Source organism: Salvelinus sp. IW2-2015, linkage group LG22, assembly GCF_002910315.2.
Source record: "Salvelinus sp. IW2-2015 linkage group LG22, ASM291031v2, whole genome shotgun sequence".
Classification (NCBI taxonomy): domain Eukaryota; kingdom Metazoa; phylum Chordata; class Actinopteri; order Salmoniformes; family Salmonidae; genus Salvelinus; species Salvelinus sp. IW2-2015.
The window spans coordinates 25270500-25291204 of NC_036862.1; the positions used below are offsets into that span (position 1 = coordinate 25270500).

At 45.9% G+C, this 20705-nt stretch overlaps 1 pseudogene; it reads right to left on the reverse strand.

Annotated features, from left to right (window-relative positions):
* Positions 1-451: 451 nt before the first annotated feature.
* LOC111982694 (pre-rRNA-processing protein TSR1 homolog) overlaps positions 452-20705 on the reverse strand; it is a 38835-nt pseudogene continuing 18581 nt past the window's right edge.

Below are 20705 nucleotides of genomic sequence, written 5' to 3' on the forward strand. Positions count from 1 at the left end.
TAAATATGAAAGGCAAGCTAGTTCATCCAAAATTGTGATCATTGTTGTTCAGATTATATATTTCTGTGTAATTCATGTGCCAAACATGTTGAAATTGAGAATGGAATCTGTACAACAGTATTATTGATCTGAACATGCTCCCTCTGATTATGCTTCAACATTTTCTTCATGTTTTTTCAAGTTTTTATTGTTTGAGTCCAGGGACATGACAGTGCATGGCTCTCAGATAATCAGTTCAGAGTTCAGTTCCACCCAGTTATCAGTCACTGCAACAAAGAGCCTGTTTCCTCTTACACAATGCTGCCATCTAATGGCCAGGAAACAAACTAACTGGACCACAAGGACGTTTTCTAATGAAATAAAAATAAACAAGTGATTTGGTCTGATTGGTTTTATTTAATACAAATGACAATGCATCTCTTGGAGTGAAAATGTCATCGCCACAGTCCATCAGAACAGACTCCAAAACCCATATAGTACACCTGTATGTGTACATCCCCACTGAGCTGTACATAGACCACTGAGCCACTCGGGAGCGCAGGAGAGATACAGGCTCAAATACAGCTAGAGATACTAATTCAGCCACACATCAGATACACAAACATTTATATGAACACAGAAGCAAAGAATGGCAGTGTGTTCCTCTGGCCTTCCCCATCTTCAAACAGATAGAGACATACTAATTCAGCCAAACATCCCTCTATCCAGGCCCTTACCATCCTCCCTCTGTCTGAAGAGCAGTACCCCAGCGGTGGGGAATGTAATGGGGGCGTATACAGAAACCACCGTGGGGGCTCGAAGGAAACGCTCCAGCTTGTGCTTGTCGGGTGGAGAGAGAGCCAATCACAGGTTAGATACAACACTGAGCCGAACACTGACTGTAGACATGGTTCCATCACTTGCTTTGTTAATGCTAAAGTGCTGAAAGCTAGCCAACACACAATACTCCAGTACCCACAGTGTCAGCATATTTGCCATACTTTCTATTCAATAAATAATTTTGTTCAAGACATAAATGGTGCAGTTTAGCCAGGTCCCCCAACCTGATGTGTGCTGGGAGAAGATGGGGCAGGCCCTGAACCTCCTGAATCCACAGTGGAACACCAGCTCCTCTTTAGACTTGATAGGGTCTGTGTTGCTGGGGTGTCTCCTCACCACCATGTGCATCACTGACATCTAATCACAGAGGATAGAAAGAAACCAAGGGGTAAGGAACTGGAAGAATAGTTTCTGATGAACTATAGTGTTAATAAGACCATAAGCTAGGGTTGTTAGAATTATAACTTCTATCTATCTATATACAGTGCCTTCGGAAAGTATTCAGACCCATTGACTTTTTCCACATTTTATTAAGTTAGCCTTATTCTAAAATGTTTCTCTCATCAATCTACACACAACACCCCATAATGACAAAACAAAAACAGGATTTTAGAAATGTTATCAAATTTTATAAAAAATAAAAACTGAAATATCACATTTACATAAGTATTCAGACCCTTTACTGAGTACTTTGGTGAAACACCTTTGGCAGAGATTACAGCCTCAAGTCTTCTTTGGTATGACGCTACAAGCTTGGCACACCTGTATTTGGGGAGTTTCTCCCATTCTTCTCTGCAGATCCTCTTAAGCTCTGTCAGGTTGGATGGGGAGCGTTGCTGCACAGCTATTTTCAGGTCTCTCCAGAGATGTTTGATTGGGTTCAAGTCCGTGCTCTGGCTGGGCCACTCGAGGACATTCAGACTTGCCCCAAAGCCACTCCTGCGATGTCTTGGCTGGAGGAGGTTTTCATCAAGGATCTCTCGGTACTTTGCTCCGTTCATCTTTGTCTCAATCCTGACTAGTCTCACAGTCTCTGCCGCTGAAAAACATCCCCACAGCATGATGCTGCCACCACCATACATCACCGTAGGGATGGTGCCAGTTTTCCTCCAGAAGTTGACACTTGGCATTCAGGCCAAAGAGTTCAATCTTGGATTCATCAGACCAGAGAATCTTGTTTCTCATGGTCTGACAGTCTTTAGGTGACTTTTGGCAAACTCCAAGGGCTGTAACCCTTTTACTGAGGAGTTGCAGAGTTACTCTACCATAAAGGTCTGATTGGTGGAGTGCTGCAGAGATGGTTGTCCTTCTGGAAGGTTCTACCATCTCCACAGAGGAGCTCTAGAGCACTGTCAAAGTGACCATCGGGTTCTTGGTCACCTCCCTGACCAAGGCCTTTCTCCCCCGATTGCTCAGTTTGGACGGGCGGGCAGCTCTGGGAAGAGTCTTGGTGGTTCCAAACTTCTTAAATTTAAGAATAATGGAGGCCACGGTGCTCTTGGGAACCTTCAATGCCGCAGAAATGTTTTGGTACCCTTCCCCAGATCTGTGCCTCAACACAATCCTGTCTAGGAGCTCTACGGACAATTCCTTTGAATCATGCCAATCAATTGAATTTACCACAGGTGGACTCCAATCAAGTTGTAGAAACAACAAGGATGATCAATGGAAACAGGATGCACCTGAGCTCAATTGAGTCTCATAGCAAAGGGTCTGAATACTTATGTAAATAATGTATTTCTGTTCTTTACTTTGAATAAATGTACAGAAATGTCTGAAAAACAGTTTTTTTCTTTGTCATTATGGGGTATTGTGTGTAGAAGGCTGAGGATTTTTTATTTAAAATCCATTTTAGAATAAGGCTGTAACGTAACAAAATGTGGAAAAAGTCCAAGGGTCTGAATACTTTCCGAAGGCACTGTACACACGCACAAATACACGCACACACGCTCAATAGTATGTGGACAGATGTTCTCGTCGAACATCTCATTCCAAAATGATGGGTATTAATATGGAGTTGGTCCCCCCTTTGCTGCTATAACGGCATCCACTCTTCTGGGAAGGCTTTCCACTAGATGTTGGAACATTTCTTTGGGAACTTGCTTCCATTCATCCACAAGAGTATTAGTGAGGTCGGGCACTGATGTTGGGCAATTAGGCCTGGCTCGCAGTCGGCATTCCAATTCATCCCAAAGGTGTTTGATGGGAATGAGGTCAGTGCTCTGTGCAGGCTAGTCAAGTTCTTCCACACCGCTCTCGACCAACCATTTCTGTATGGACCTTGCTTTGTGCACGGGGGCATTGTCTTGCTGAAACAGGAAAGGGCCTTCCCCAAACTTTTGCCACATAGTTGAAACCACAGAATCATCTAGAATGTCATTGTATGCTGTTGCATTAAGATTTCCATTCACTGGAACTAAGGGGCCGAGCCCGAACCATGAAAAACAGCCCCAGACCATTATTCCTCCTCCACCAGACTTTACAGTTGGTACTATGCATTCGGGCAGGTAGCGTTCTCCTGGCATCCGCCAAACCCAGATTAGTCAGTTGGACTGCCAGATGGTGAAGCGTGATTTCATCACTCCAGAGAACGCATTTCCACTGCTCCAGAGTCCAATGGTGGCGAGCTTTACACCACTCCAGCCGACGCTTGGTATTGCGCATGGTGATCTTAGGCTTGTGTACGGCTGCTTGGCCATGGAAACCTATTTCATGAAGCTACCGACAAACAGTTATTGTGCTGACGTTGCTTCCAGAGGCCATTTGGAACTCAGTAGTGAGTGTTGCAACCCAAGACAGGCGATTTTTACTACGTACTTCAGCACTTGGTGGACCTGTTCTGTAACCTTGTGTGGCCTACCACTTTGCGGCTTAGCCGTTGTTGCTCCTAGACGTTTCCACTTCACAATAACAGCACTTACAGTTGACCGGGGAAGCTCTAGCAGGACAGAAATGAGACAAACTGACTTTTTGGAAAGGTGGCATCCTATGACGGTGTCATGTTGAAAGTCACTGAGCTCTTCAGTAAGGCCATTCTACTGCCAATGTTTGTCTATAGAGATAGCATGGCTGTGTGCTCGATATTATATACCTGTCAACAACGGGTGGGGCTGAAATAGCCACTAATTTGAAGGGGTGTCCACATACTTTTGTATATATAGTGCACATTTATAATATACAAATATATATATTCAGAATTTCTATTATTCTGTAGTTTGTCTACACTTTTAGCAACATATTTTACAGCAGAAATGGGTTACAATTCTTAACTTTCAGACTTAAGACACATTCATTCAGGAGTATGCCAGTACTGCATACCTTCTGGTCATGTGGCAGTAAGGAGACCAGCACCAGAGGCCTGCCTGTCTGGACACTCTCCATCACCGTGGGGATAACATCCACTACATAGAGGGTCACATACCAGCCCACCTAGAGAGCAGAGCAGGGTTAATGGATGGGGGGGGGGCACAGAGAGGGGACAGGGATGAAACAGAATGTCACACACACACGGCAGACTCTTACCATGGCCCCCTCTTCCTCCTGCGCAGCCTCAGCCAGTACGCGGCGGCGTGTGCGCTCAAAGCTCTGGAACTGGAAGATGCGGGAGTAGTCTGCAGGCAGGTTCTCCACGGGGTACCAGGGGGAGGAGCGCAAACTCTTCAGGCCTCTGTAACGCTGGAACCTGAGCACACAGGAAATTAGCAACGTCAACGTATAGCTAAATAATTACGCTTGGCCAGGACGTCCTGGAAAGTAAAGTTTGGGCGTTAACGGCTCGAAGGCATTGTCTACTACATATGACCAGATGTTTCAGACAAGTTTGGTACATTCCTCCCTCCTCAGACTTTCCCTTGAGTGTTGCTAAAGGAAATGTTACATCTTGGAGTGCTTTGACTCTTTGACCAGAGGCCAGGATCAAGTCACTGGCTGGAAATGAGCTGTTCATCAAGGTTATCACATTCTGCTTGACCATTTTTCCAAATGTAAATATAAACTCAACGTACAGGTAACCACCAAAATAACGGAAACACTTGAGTAAATGAGGGACACAAAGTATATTGAAAGCAGGTACTTCCACACAGGTTTGGTTCCTGAGTTAATTAATCAATTAACATCCCATCATGCTTAAGGTCATGTATAAAAATGCACAAATTGCCATTATTTTGGCTACTATGGCTAGAAGAGATCTCAGGGGTCTCAAAAGAGCATAGAGTTGTTTAAACGGTGTGTGTGTCTCAGTCACCAGATCTCAACCCAATCAAACACTTATAGGAGATTCTGGAGCGCCTGAGACAGTGTTTTCCACCACCATCAACAAAACATCAAATTATGGAACTTCTCGTGAGAATGGTGTCGCATTCCTCCAATAGAGTTCCAGACACTTAGAATATATGCCAAGGTGCACTGAAGCTGTTCTGGCTCATGGCGACCCAACGCCCTATTAAGACACTTTATGTTGGCGTTTCCTTTATTTTGGCAGTTACCTGTATGTGAGCCATGGGTCGACTGTGGATGTTACATGTCTTTTTCATGGATCGTTTGAATGGTTTTGCTTAGACAGCCCCGCTGTATTGTAGCCTACATTAAGAGGATCTTATAATACGATATTATCACAATACTTGGGTGCTGATACGATATGTATTGCGATTCTCACAATTCTATATGTATTGCGATTAGATACTGTGATTTTATTGTGATTCGATGTTCCAAACATATTGCTCACTATATGTCTGCTGCAGAAGGACAAGAGACAGCCATGACAGCCATGGCTCCCTATTAAACAAGCTATGAAGTAAATATGCTGGAATTCTGGTGAAAGTACAGCCATCTGGCGCAAAAATAATATTGCGATATTGTCAATACAATATATCGTCAAAAATAATATCCCGACGATATGCAACTGTATCGATCCCCCCATCCCTAGTTTCTACTGTAGAGCTACTGTACATACTACATCATATACATGACTTTTTCCACATTTTGTTAAGTTACAGCCTTATTCTAAAATTGATTAAATTAGTTTTTCTTCAATCTACACACAACACCCCATAACGACAGAGCAAAAACAGGTTTAGAAATGTTTGCTAATTTATAAAAAATATAGAAACTTAAATATCACATTTATATAAGTACTCAGACCCTTTCCTCAGTACTTTGTTGAAGCACCTTTGGCAGCGATTACAGCCTCGAATCTTCTTGGGTATGACGCTACAAGCTTGGCACACCTGTATTTGGGGAGTTTCTTCCATTCTTCTCTGCAGAGCCTCTCAAGCTCTGTCAGGTTGGATGGGAGCGTTGCTGCACAGCTATTTTCAGGTCTCTCCAGAGATGTTCGGTCGGATTCAAGTCCGGGCTCTGGCTGGGCCACTCAAGGACATTCAGACTTGTCCCATAGCCACTCCTGCGTTGTCTTGGCTGTGTGCTTAGGGTCGTTGTCATGTTGGAAGGTGAACCTTTGCCCCAGTCTGAGGTCCTGAGCGCTCTGGAGCAGATTTTCATCAAGGATCTCTATGTACTTTGCTTTGTTCATCTTTGCCTCGATCCTGACTAGTCTCCCAGTCCCTGCCGCTGAAAAATATCCCCACAACATGATGCTGCCACCACCATGCTTCACCGTAGGGATGGTGCCAGGTTTGCTCCAGACGTGACGCTTAGCATTCAGGCCAAAGAGCTCAATCTTGGTTTCATCAGACCATAAAATCTTGCTTCTCATGATCTAAAAGTCTTTAGTTGCCTTTTGGCAAACCCCAAGCGGGCTGTCATGTGCCTTTTACTGAGGAGTGGCTTCAGTCTGGTCACTCTACCATAAAGGCCTGATTGGTGGAGTGCTGCAGAGATGGTTGTCCTTCTGGAAGGTTCTCCCATCTCCACAGAGGAACTCTAGAGCTCTGTCAGAGTGACAATCGGGTTCTTGGTTACCTCCCTGACCAAGACCCCCGATTGGGAAGGGAAAGGGGATACCTAGCCAGTTGTACAACAGAATGCATTCAAATTAAATGTGTCTTCCGCATTTAACCCAACCCCTCAGAGAGGTGCGGCGGGGCTACCTTAATCTCAGTTTGGCCAGGCTGACAGCTCTAGGAAGAGTCTTGGTGGTTCCAAACTTCTTCCATTTAAGAATGATGGAAGCCATTGTGTTCTTGGGGACCTTCAATGCTGCAGAAATGTTTTGGTACCCTTCCCCAGATCTGTGCCTTGACACAATCCTGTCTCGGAGCTCTACGGGACAATTCCTTCGACCTCATGGCTTGGTTTTTGCTCTGACATGCACTGTCAACTGTGGGACCTTATTTACACCTTATACAGGTGTGTGCCTTTCCAAATCATGTCCAATCAATTGAATTGACCACAGGTGGACTCCAATCAAGTTGTAGAAACATCAAGGATGATGAATGGAAACAGGAGGCACCTGAGCTCAATTTCAAGTCTCATAGCAAAGGGCCTGAATACTTATGTAAATAAGGCATTTCTGTTTTTTCACTTTGTCATTATGGGGTATTGTGTGTAGATTGCTGAGTATTTTGATTTATTTAATCCATTTTAGAATAAGGCTGTAACAAAATGTGGGAAAAGTCAAGGGGTCTGAATACTTTTCGAAGGCACCGTATGTAATGTGAACTACTGGTGTTAATGAGGTTCAAGCCAATGGCATTATACTACTTATAAACCTAATGGTGTTGGCCCAAGGAAGTTAGAAGAAGTGTACAAGTGGTTCTCACAGAAGTGGCATTACAGTAAGCAAGAGATACATGAGAGGGAAATCCACACTGCATGGGGTCGATTCACAACCTTCAGAACAAATCCAGCTGTAATAATAATAATAATCATGATCATCCCCAGCACCCTTTCCTCCATTGTTAACATCTCCTAGATGTTAAATCCTGTCCAACCCCAACATCAAACACATTCTAATAACGATTAAAGAAAATAAATGGAGCTGAACCTTTTCTCCAAAGACGAATTTCCCCCTTTCTTTCAAGCAGGGCTGCTATAAATAAATGGCCGTCCCTCCCTTGGTCCAGACAGGAAGTTGTGTCCGCGGAGCAGGAAGTCAGGTGGCTTCTCTCGGGACCCTTGCTCCAAACACTATTGTTGCCACGGTGAGCAGCCTGGCACTACAGCCCAGAGGCAGACACTGAGAAAACAAACAGTGGTGCTGCGCTGCAGACCAACCACGGGTTACGTATACACTGTTTTGTTCCACCCCCAACCACACACCGTCCGGCGCCGCAACTTTTTTTCTCCACCAATCACTGTCCTGTCTGAGCTGCTTCCCCCTGACGTCTTCCGTATCACCCCACATCAACTCAGACATCTCAACAATCAACTCAGACTGTAGGATCACCCTCTTCTCCTTACACTACCCTGTCTGCTTACACTTTCCTTTAGTGGTTTCACTATTGCAACAGGCAGAGGGTAAACAAACACGTAAACAAACACCTTAGCAGTGCACCCAATGCCCTGGGACAGGACGAGGTCAGCGTAACAGTTGTCACTCTTTCTTCTGTATTAATGGCTACACCAACTGAGTTGACCTTCACATTCATTTATGCACTGTCTCTATGAACACTCACAGGACTCCACACACTCACACACATAACATGCACACACATTTACACTAACTCTACACACACATAATCTTAATTTACACTGCTACTACTCTGTCATACATCCTGATGCCTAGTCACCCTACCCCTATACATATCTACCTCTATCACTCCGGTATCCCTGCACATTGTAAATATGGTACTGGAACTGACCCTGTATATAGCTTCTTACTTTCTCCTGTTCTTATTTCTAGTGTCTTTGCTCTTCCTTATGTTATTTTTACTATTACATTGTTTTTGAATACTGCATTATTGGGTTTAGAGCTTGCAAGAAAAGCATTTCACTGTACTTGGGCACGTAACAATAAAACTTGAAACTAATGTATGTGCTGGAAAAATACATACATAAGTATTCTTCTGTGCAGACTTTTCAGTTTCCTAGGCTGTGGATTGTATTCTCTACTCACCACCTGAGAGTTAAGGTCCTCTCCATCTATGGATTCGTCCATCATCGCGTCCTCATCTTCCTCATCGTCCGTGCTCACTTCACCCTCCTCGCCATCCTCATCCTCCTCATCCACAATCCACGTGGCCTGGTAGTCTGATGTCCCCTTAGGCACCTTCATAGCACGCTTGCTCTTTCTGGCCTCTGAGGGAAGGACGAGGGAGGAAGGAGAACATTTATTTAAAAAGTTCATTACATTGTAAACCCAAAGACAATAATAAACTCAATGTGTTGACATGAACCAGTTCAAAGTACCCATACAATGGATGCCAACAACAGCACTGCGACCATAAATCTATCATGTAATTCAACGTAACGACCCTCTATAACTCTGTCCACTCTCTCCCTTCACCTTCAGCCTCCAGCAGTTCAGTATCAATGGGCCAGGTCTGCTCTTCATCCATGGGGTCTACCCCTGCCTCGGCCTGCAGACTCTCCCTGCGAGCTGGGTCTGCCTTCATCAGCACCCGCACTGACGCCACCTCATCAACACCACCATCCTGAAACACATAGAGAGCAGTTAGCATGTACTGCCAACAAGCAGAAGCAGCACTGATAAATGCCTTCACTATAGTTTGTAAATTATTCATTAAATCACTGTCAATTTTCTATGTAATGATATCAGCCCGTGATAAGCTGTGACCATCTTTGTAACATTGCAAAAATCTGAAATGTTGTGCCCAAAAATGCAGAAAAGCTAAACGATGCCTTTGTCAATTCTAGATTAGACTACTGCAATGCTATACTCTCCAGCTAAACTGATAAATAAACTTCAGTTAGTGCTAAATACGGCTGCTAGAATCTTCACTTGAACCAAAAATATTTATCATATTATTCCAGTAATATTACTCACTTCCTGTTAAGGCTGATTTCAAGGTTTTACTGCTAACCTACAAAGCATTACATGGACTTGCTCATACCCATCTCTCCGATTTGGTACATAGCTACACGTACGCTACGGTCACAAGACGCAGGCCTCCTTATTGTCCCTAGAATTTCTAAGCAAACAGCTGGAGGCAGGGCTTTCTCCTATAGATCTCAATTTTTATGGAATGGTCTGCCTATCTATGTGAGAGACGCAGACTTGGTCTCGACCTTTAAGTCTTTATTGAAGACTCATCTCTTCAGTAGGTCCTATGATTGAGTGTAGTCTGGCCCAGGAGGAGCGAAGGTGAACAGCAAAGCACTGGAGTGATGAACCGTCCTTGCTGTCTCTGCCTGGCGGGCTCCCCTCTCTCCACTGGGATTCTCTGCCTCTGACCATATTACGGGGGCTAAGTCACTGGCTTACTGGTGCTCTTCCATGCCGTCCCTAGGAAGGGAGCGTCACGTCGTGCAACGTGGTAGCTATGTTGCTATACTCAACTTGAGTGGATTGAGTTACTGACGTGATCTTCCTGTCCGGGTTTTGTGCTCCCTCGGGCTATAGATCTTTGAGGGCTGTACTCAGCCTCGTCTGAGGGTAGTAAGTTGGTGGTCTGTTGATATCCCTCTAGAGGTGTGGGGGCTGTGCTTTGGCAAAGTGGGTGGGGTTATATCCTGTCTGGTTGGCCCTGTCCGGGGGTATCGTGGGACAGGGCCACAGTGTCCCCCGACCCCCGCGTCTCAGCCTCCAGTATCTATGCTGCAATAGTCTACAGTTGAAGTCGGAAGTTTACATACACCTTAGCCAAATACATTAGTATTAGTTTTTCACAATTCCTGTCATTTAATCCTAGTAAAAATTCCCTGTCTTAGGCGTTAGATCACCACATTATTTTAAGAATGTGAAAATGTCAGAATAATAGTAGAGAGAATGATTTATTACAGCTTTTATTTCTTTCATCACATTCCCAGTGGGTCAGAAGTTTACATACACTCAGTTAGTATTTGGTAGCCTTGCCTTTAAATTGTTTAACTTGATTCAAACATTTTGGGTAGCCTTCCACAAGCTTCCCACAATAAGTTGGGTGAATTTTGGCCCATTCCTCCTGACAGAGCTGGTGTAACGGAGTCAGGTTTGTAGGCCTCCTTGCTCGCACACTTTTTCAGTTTTGCCGACAAATCTTCTATAGGATTGAGTTCAGGCTTTGTGATGGCCATCCCAATACCTTGACTTGCTTCTACACCTGCATTGCTTGCTGTTTGGGGTTTTAGGCTGGGTTTCTATACAGCACTTTGATATTATCAGCTGATGTAAGAAGGGCTATATAAATAAATTTGATTTGACTTTGTTGCCTTAAGTCATTTTTCCACAACTTTGGAAGTTATGCTTGGGTCATTGTCCATTTGGAAGACCCATTTGCGACCAAGCTTTAACTTCCTGACTGATGTCTTGAGATGTTGTTTCAATATATCCACATAATTTTCTTTCCTCATGATTGCCATCTATTTGTGAAGTGCACCAGGCCCTCCTGCAGCAAAGTACCCGACAACATGATGCTGCCACCCCCGTGCTTCACGGTTGGGAGGGTGTTCTTCGACTTGCAAGCCTCCCCCTTTTTCCTCCAAACATAACGATGGTCATTATGGCCAAACAGTTCTATTTTTGTTTCATCAGACCAGAGGACATTTCTCCAAAAAGTACGATCTTTGTGTAGTTTCAAACCGTAGTCTAGCTTTTTATGGCGGTTTTGGAGCAGTAGCTTCCTCCTTGCTGAGCGGCCTTTCAGGTTATGCCAATATAGGGCTCGTTTTACTGTGGATATAGATACTTTTGTACCTGTTTCCTCCAGCATCTTCACAAGGTCCTTTGCTGTTTTTCTGGGATTGATTTGCACTTTTCGCACCAAAGTACGTTAATCTCTAGGAGACAGAAACGCGTCTCTTTCCTGAGCGGTATGACGGCTGCGTGGTCCCATGGTGTTTATACTTGCGTACTATTGTTTGTACAGATGAACATGGTACCTTCAGGCGTTTGGAAATTGCTCCCAAGGATGAACCAGATTTGTGGAAGTCTACAATTTGTGTTCTGAGGTCTTGGCTGATTTCTTTTGATTTTCCCATGATGTCAAGCAAAGAGGCACTGAGTTTGAAGGTAGGCCTAGAAATACATCCACAGGTACACCTCCAATTGACTCAAATGATGTCAATTAACCTATCAGAAGATTCTAAAGTGATACAGTGAAGTTATAAGTTAAATAATCTGTCTGTAAACAATTGTTGAAAAAATGACTTGTGTCATGCACAAAGTAGATGTCCTATCCGACTTGCCAAAACTATAGTTTGCTAACAAGAAATTTGTGAAGTGGTTGAAAAACTAGTTTTAATGACTCCAACCTGGGTGTATGTAAACTTCCGACTTCACCTGTATGTGCCGGGAAGCTAGGGTCAGTCTATCCTATCTTTTATCCTGTGTGAACTTAAATACGTTCCCTCTAATCCTCCCATTTCTCTCCCCTCCCAGAGGACCTGAGCCCTAGGAAAGAGAGAGAGAGAGAGAAACTGACCCACCTGCATGCCTACGTCTCCTTCCTTCCCAGGCTTGGTCTATGGGCGCATCGATCTGACTGAGCTGGAAGTCTCCAAACCCAGAGATGTGCACCAGCCTGTCCACCTGCAGAGGGCAGCCTCGGACATACCCAGACACACGCAGGGTCCCCAGGCCCGTGGGGGCTTCCTCTCTCCCTTTCTCAGAGCTGTTGGGGGTGTAGGAGACCTGCTGGGCCAGGAGGTGAGGCCGACGGGAGCGGAAGCCCAACCTCCTCTGCCTCTGTGTTCCCAGGTGTCTGAGGTCAGTGTGGCATCCTGGTCTGAGTCCAGAGGGAAGAGGCGCGCCCCAGGGAAGCGGATTTCGGATATCTTGGCTAGCACCCGTCATGAGTCCACACGCTTCTTCACTGCCAGGTCTGAAACACCCTGACACACCAGAGCTGGGGGAGAGAGAAGTGGAGGTTATATAGGATAGAGATGACAGTGGATGCAGAGAAAAAAGGGATGGGGTAGTTGAGATTTGGAATAAAGGAATCAGTATAATATCTACAGTATGTCATCTGCTAAACATTTATCTAATCAGCAAGGGGAGAGGACAAGTTGAAAAAAATAAAGTGCACTTTTAGCATCTATTTTGGATAGCTTGTATTGAAGCTCACAATGGGCTGGTAGCCCCTGTGCAAAGAGACAGGAGAGGCAGTATTCTCCATAACTGTCCCAGCCTTCTGTAGAGTCCAGCACAAACACCAGACTATCTGCTACCTTCACCACATCCAGTAGAGAGTGCATGTCAGCTAGAGAGAGAAGGGAGAGGGAGGGAATAGAGTCAGAGATTATGTTGTCGGATTAGTACTAGCGTCAGCATCGAATGACGGCAGGTAGCCTAGCGGTTAAGAGCGTTAGGCCAGTAACCTAAAGGTAGCTGGTTCGAATCCCCAAGCAGACTAGGTGAAATATCTGTCGATGTGCCCTTGAGCAAGGTACTTAACCCTAATTGCTCCTGTAAAGGAGTCAGCATGCTTCAGTTCGGCTGGTGCCTAGCCAAACTCGGATAGCCGAACCAAACGAGTGCGCTCGCATACTCCCTGAGAAAACCTCTGCTTAAAAAATATAAATATAATGACAATAGTACTGTTTGTCCATTTTGAGACGCCATAGCAAGTATACACTTCCTCAAAATAGTCAGAATTTATCTAAGATATCTCAAGAAATCTATAATTAAATGATGTTTTTGGAGAGATCTTAGTAGCGCAATTTAACATCTACCTAAGATGTTTGGTGCAGTATTTCTCAATTAAAAAATGTGCATGAAAGTGAGTTGTCTCTCGTTGAATGACAGAGTTTATAGAAGAATCTCTACTGTTGACCAATCACCGACGAAGGAGCGTACACTTCGGCTCCGAACTTCAGCTTGCCCCCAGAAAATGCCCCCTCCCAAGTCCAAAACTAACATAAACGTCATCATAATATATGCACAAACACATCGGATGGGAAGCATGCGGACGCCTTAAGTCGCTCTGTATAAGAGCGTCCGCTAAATGAATAAATATCCAATGTAGATGAATGACTCAGAATGCCCCTTATAAACGTTCAGTACATCTGTCAGGTTTTGGCCAGGACTGTTTAGGTTTTGTTCACTAGATGTCCCCCTTGCACCTTTTTTGTACCTTTTGTTTTTCTTGCTCCAATTATTGTTTGCACCTGTAAGTCATTCCCTTGTTAGTATTTAAACCCTGTGTGTTCCTCAGTTCTTGCTCAGTGTTTGTAAGTTAGCACCCAGCCCCAGCCCAAGCCTTGTTGTTGAACATATATTTTCTCTGGTGGATTTTCAGAGGTTCTCTGGTTTTGTTCTTGTGTATTTTGGATAGTCTTTTAAGGTTTGTTTTTCCCTTGCTGTTTTTACCACTTTGTGGATTTTTTGTATTTTGGAAAGTATTCTTTTTTTTATTAAACCACCATCTCTAGTACTGCTGTGTCTGCCTCATCTTCTGGTTCTGCCGTTTTAAGTGACTGTTTCTCGCACCGGGTCCTGACGGGGGGAATGAAACAGAGATTCGGTTGCTGATGACAATAATGAGGACTAGTTGTCCCTGGGTGTGTGTGACCACACACCACACACAACACACACCACAAGCCCAACACACAACCCACAGCACACCACACACACACACCACACATCACACACACCACACACACACAGCACACACAACATCACACAGACTTCCTGTTAGGGCAACACACTGTAGCTTATAGTGACTTCCTGTAGGGGCAACCACTTTGCTATTTTGGCACCTTCCGGGTAGGGCAACCACACTGTAGCTTATATAAGCATTCCTGTTAGGGGCAACTACATGTAGCTATAATAGCAACTTCCTGTAGTGCAAGACACTGTAGGCTATATAGCACTTCCTGTAGGGGCAACACACTGTAGTTAATAAGTGTTGTTAGAATGATCTAGGTGTTTACACCATGTTTTTGAGGTGCTCCTGGGGAGTGTTGTAAGAATGATCTAAGAGTGTTTCTATCACAGATATTTGTAGGGGAAACACTGTAGAGATATTAGCATTCCTGTAAGCACAGACTGTTACTATACAGCACTTCCTGTAGGGGCCAACACCTGAGCTATACAGCACTTCTGTAGGGCAACACACGTAGCTATATTAGCACTTCCTGTAGGGCACCACTGTAGCTATACGCTTCCTGTAGGGGCAACACACTGTAGAGATATAACATCTTCCTGTAGGGGCAACACCCTTGGGTAGCTATATAGCACTTCCTGTAGGGCAACAACACTGTAGCTATACAGGCCCCTGTAGGGGCCACCTGTAAGAGATATAACATTCTTAGGAGGCACACCTGTAGCTATATGCATTCTGTAGGCGGCAAACACTGTAGGAGGATATAGCACTTCCTGTAGGGGCAACACAACTACAGATATAGCAACTTCCCTGTAGGGGCATACACACTGTAGTATACAGCACTTCCTGTAGGGGCAACACACTGTGCCTATAACGCACTTCCTGTAGGGCAAACCTGGGTAGCTATACCGCACTTCATGTAGGGGCAACACACTAGAGATATAGCACTTCCTGGTAGGGGCAACAACACTGTAAGCTATATGATTCCTGTAAGTGCAACAGCACTGTAGCTATACGCACTGCCTGTGGGGCAGACCACTGTCAGCTATATAGGCCACTTTCCTGTAGTGCAACACTGTAGCTATACTAGCACTTCCTCGTAGTGCAACACACTGTAGCTATATATACAGCCACTTCTGTAAGGGGCAACACACTGTAGCTTACAGCACTTCCTGTAGGGGGCAAACCACACTGTAGCTTAATAAGCCTTCTGTAACGTGGCAACCACATCTGTAAGTATATAACTTCCTGTAGGGGCAACATTCACTGTAGAGAATATAGCATAGTTCCTGTAGGGGCAACACACTGTTAGCTAATATAAGCCACTTCTGTAGGGCAACAACCCTGTACTATATAGCATTCGTGTAGGGGCAACACCTGTTCCATTTCTCTGTTCCTGTATCTAAACAAGAAGAGGTCACCAGAGGACTATTGTTACAGTCCAACTGCACTTTCGACATATATGACTCTCCTAACAACTGGATTCACAAGCATTGGGTGGAGATTCTTTCAGGTTTATGATACTTCAGTCCTAATACTTTAGAGTCAGAACTCCTTCAGTCTACATATTTAGAGTCAGACTTCCTTCAGTCCTAATTTTAGAAGTCAGACTCTTTCAGTCTAAATTTAGAGGGTATACTTCAGTTACATTATTTTAGAGGGTAGATACTGAGTCTAATATTTAAAGGTAGACACTCAGTCTACATATTGAGAGTCAGTCCTGCACGATCAGAAAGGGGAAATGGAAAAACAGACGAAATACGTGGCTGATGAAATAATGAGGAATGATGTTGTCCTGGTGGTGTGTGACTGGTGTGTCTGTGGTGTGTGTCTGTGTCTGTGTGTCCTGTGTGTGTTTGTGTGTTGGTGTGGGTCTTGGTGGTCTGTGTGTGTTGGTGTGTGTGTGGTGTGTGTGTGTGTGTGTGTGTGTGTGTGTGTGTGTGTGTGTGTGTGTGTGTGTGTGTGTGTGTGGTGTGTGTGTGTGGTGTGGGTGTGTGTGTGTTGTGTGTGTGTGTGTGTCTGTGTGTGTGTATGTGTGTGTGTGTGTGTGTCTGTGTGGGTTGTGGTGGTGTGTGTTGTGTGTGTGCTGGTGTGTGTGTTTTGGTCTGTGTGCGTTTGCTGTGCTGTCCTGTGTGTCTGTGTGTTGGTGTGTGGTGTGCCGTGGTGTGGGGTGTGGTCTGTGTGCGTTGTCGTGTGTTTGTGGTCTTGTGTGTGTTTGTGCGTGTGCCTGTGTGGGTGTGTCTGGTGTTGTGTGTGTGTCTGTGTTGTTGTGTGATACTGTGTGCGGTTGTATTTTGTGTGTCTCTGTGTGTGGTGTGTCTTTGGTATGTGTGTGTGAATGTTGTGTTGTGTGTGTGATGTGTGGGTGGTGTGTGTTGTGTGTGGTGTGTGTGTGTGTGCGTGCGTACCTGCGTGTTGTGTGTGTGTGTGGTTTGTGTGTGTGTGTGAGCTGGTACCCATTACGTGATAATGTTGCTCTTCTTCCAGCATCCAGGTCCCGAATCCAACAAGCACACACACACGCACACCACACGCCACACAGCCACGCACACGCCACGCACACGCACACACAGATTGCATATGTCGTATAAGGCTGTGTGGGAAGGACGGGGTTAATATGTTGTTATAGAATGTGGTTGGGTGGAGGGGCTTAATATTTGTTAATGAAGGGATGTGTTTTGGAGGGAGGGGCTTAATATGGTTGTAATAAGGATGGTTGGGAGGAGGTTAATATGTTGTAAATAGATGTGTTGGGAAGGAGGGGCTTAATAATGTTGTAATAAGATTGTGGTTGGGAGGAGGGCTTAATATGTTTTGTAATAAGGAATGTGTTGGGAGAGGGGCTTACATAGTTTGTAATAAGCGATGTGGTTGGGAGGAGGGACTTAATATGTTGTAATAAGGATGTGTTGGGAGGAGGGGCTTAATAGTTTGTATAAGGCTGTTTTTGAGGAGGGCTTAATTGTTATATTAAAGATGTGTTGGGAGGAGGGGCTTACTATGTTGTATTAAAAGAATCGTGTTGGGAGGAGGGGCCTAATATGTTGTATTAAAGAATCGTGTTGAGGAGGGGCTTTAATATGTTGTAATAAAGATTGGTGGTTTTGGAGGAGGGGCTGTAATTATTGTTGTATAAGCTGTTGTGGGAGGAGGGGTTATAAGTTGTATTAACGATGTGTTTGGGAGGGAGGGGCTTAATATGTTGTTAATAAGTAATGTGTTGGGAGGAGGGCTTCAATATTGATGTAATAAGGGATGTTTTGGGAGGAGGGGTTAATATGTTGTAATAAAGTATGTGTTGGGAGGAGGGCCTTTAATATGATGTAATAAGAATGTGTTGAGGAAGGGTTAATATGTTGTTGGATGTGTTGGGAGGAGGGGCTAATATCGTTGTATGGATGTGTTTGGTGGAGGGGCTGAAGGAGGAGGAGGAGGAGGAGAGAGGGAAGACAAAGGAGTACAGTAGAAAGTAAACCCATTCAGTGGAACATACGTGAGATCTGTATGCAATGGGTTTTGTGTTGTGTGATCCTTCTTCCTTCTCCCCACGCACAGACCTGCTCTCTGTACTAGACCTGATCTCTCTATGCCTAGGACCTGATCCTCTTGTACCTAGAGACCTGATCCTCTGTACCAGCTAGAGACCTGACCTCTGTACCCTGGGACGCTGCTTCCTCTGGTACCCACTATGGAACCTGATCTCGTACCTAGAGACCTGAATCCTCTCTATTCAAGGGACCTGATCCTCTGTACGCCAGCGCCTGATCCTCTGTACCTAAAGACTGATCCTCTGTACTTTAGAGACCTGATCCTCTGTCAGCCTAGACTGATCCTTGTACCCTAGCAGACCTGATCTCTGGTACCCCTAGAGACCTGATCCCTGTACCTAGAGACTGATCCTTCTGTTCCCTAGAGACCTGATCCTCCCTGTACCCTAACAGACCTGTCCTGCTACCTAGAGACCTGTCCTCTGTACCTAGAGACCTGATCTCTGTACCCTAATGAGTGATCTCTGTACCCCAGGGACTGATTCTTTGTACCCAGGGGACCTGATCCTCTGTTCCCATGGGTGCGCTCTGTTATCCCTAGGACCTGATCGCGGGAGGAGTTCATTGGGTTAAATGAAGAGAAGGAGCAAAGGAACGTCGCCAGTCCTGGTCCGTCAGACGGTCCAGTAGAACAGAAACCCATCAGGAAGCAGGCCTCACAGGACAGGCAACAACAAGCGTCCTGGTGCTGTGCCCTGGTTTACGGCTTGTCTTGCTTGGTCTGCCTGGCTGGTTGGCTGGTTCAGGCCTTTGTCTTGCAGTGGCGGGCACTGGGTTTCAGGCCTGTCTTGCTGGGTCTGGTCTGGGTCTGGGCTGGTTCAGCTTGTGCTTGCCTGGTCTGGTTGTCTGGCCTGTTTCAGGCCTTGTCCTTGCTGGTCTGGTCCTGGGTTCTGGCTGGTTTCAGGCCTTGTCTTGCTGGTCTGGTCTGGCCTGGTCTGGTCAGGCTTGTCTTGCCTGGCCTGGCCTGGTTCAGGCCTTGTCTTGCTTGGTCTGGTCCTGGCTGGGTTCAGGCCTTGTCTTGCTGGTCTGGTCTGGTCTGGCTGGCTGGTTCAAGGCTTTGCCCTTTGCCTGGTCTGGCTGTCAGGCCTTTGGTCTTGTCTGGTCTGGTCTGGCTGGTTTCAGGCCCTTGTCTTGCCTGTCCTGCTGGTTCAGGCTTGTCTTGCTGGTTCTGGTCTGGCCTGGTTCAGGCCTTTGTCTTGCCTGGCCTGGTCTGGTCTGGTCTGGTTCTAGGGCCTTGCCTGGCTGGTCTGGTCTGGTCTGTTTCCTTCTCTTATTTTTTCTTGCCTCACCAGTGCAGCGCCCTCAGCTGAGCTTCTCCAGAAGCGCGCCCTGACACGACACACACACACACACGCACACACACACATCTACACGACACACAAGCGCACCACACACACACACACACACACCACACCACACACACAACCACAACAGACACCACACAACCAGCACACACACCCACAACACACACAACCACCGCTCGCGGGTTCAATTAAAGGCGTTCTGTTTCCCTACTGTTGTGTCAATCCCTAAGCAGCTGCACAAAGCCGGGGAGTGTAATTGCCGTGTTTTGTGTTTGTGTGCGAGGAGGGGTCCTGTTTTCGTTTCTCTAAATGTCACAGCATTGCCAACGGGTATACCTAAAAAACACACTTGTGCTCAATGGAAACCAAGGGACCTTTACTGGAGATGAACCACGTGTGTTGCGAGCTTGTTTTTGTCAACGGAGCAGAGGGCTGAGGTTACCCATTGCGTGAAACCCCAATATTTGGATCATGCAACTGTTGAGGTGGTGTTATGTTATGTGGTCCAGTAGATGGCGTGTGTGTTCTGATGGATGCCTTATGGTCTCCTGGGGCTCCCTGTCTTGATATGAGGCCAAGCAGCAGAGAGCCAGCAGAAAGCCAGCAAGAGCCAACAGAGAGCAGGAAGCACAATATGAGGCCTAGTCAGGCAGAGACCCACCAGTCAGAAATTAGGCACATCAGCAGAAAGCCAACAGAGAGCCAGAAGCAGGCAGTAAGATGAGGCCCCGCCAGCAGAGAGGTGATGATTATTACTGTACTGTCTGGCTCTACGTCCTGGGCTATTACTGGTACTGCCTGGCTTCCTGCTGCTGGCTCATTAATTTTTCTGCTGGCTCTGCTGGCTTGGCTGGCTGGCTAATACCGTACTTGCCTGGCTCCTGGGGCGTGCTCTCTGCTGGCTGGCCTCATTACTGTAATGCTGGCTCCCTGTGGCTTGGCTGTCTTGGGCTCAATACGTACTGCTGGCTCCCTGGTGGCGGGCTCTCTGCTGGCTGGCAACTCATTCTGTACTGCCTGCTTTCCCTGCTGGTCTGGCCTGGTGGGCCTCATACGTATGCTGGTCCCTGGTGGTGGCTTCTCTGCTGGCTGGGCCTCATTACTGTTGGCCTGGTCTCTGCTTGGCTTGGCTGGCTGGGCTCAATACAGTACTGCTGGCTCCCTGGTGGCTGGCTCTCTGTGGCTGGGGCCTCATTTACTGGTATTACCTGGTCCGTGGCTTGGCTGGCTGGGCCTCAAATACCGTCTGCTGGCTCCTGATGCTGGCTTCCGCTGGCTGGGCCTATTACTGTATTACTCTCTTGGCTCTTGCTGGCTTGGGCCTCAATTATTTACTCTGCCTGGCTCCCTGCTGCTGACTATATTCGATCCATCACTAACCATTCACACACTGTGTTCTAGAACAACTGTAAAGGAGGAGGAAACAGTAGCTT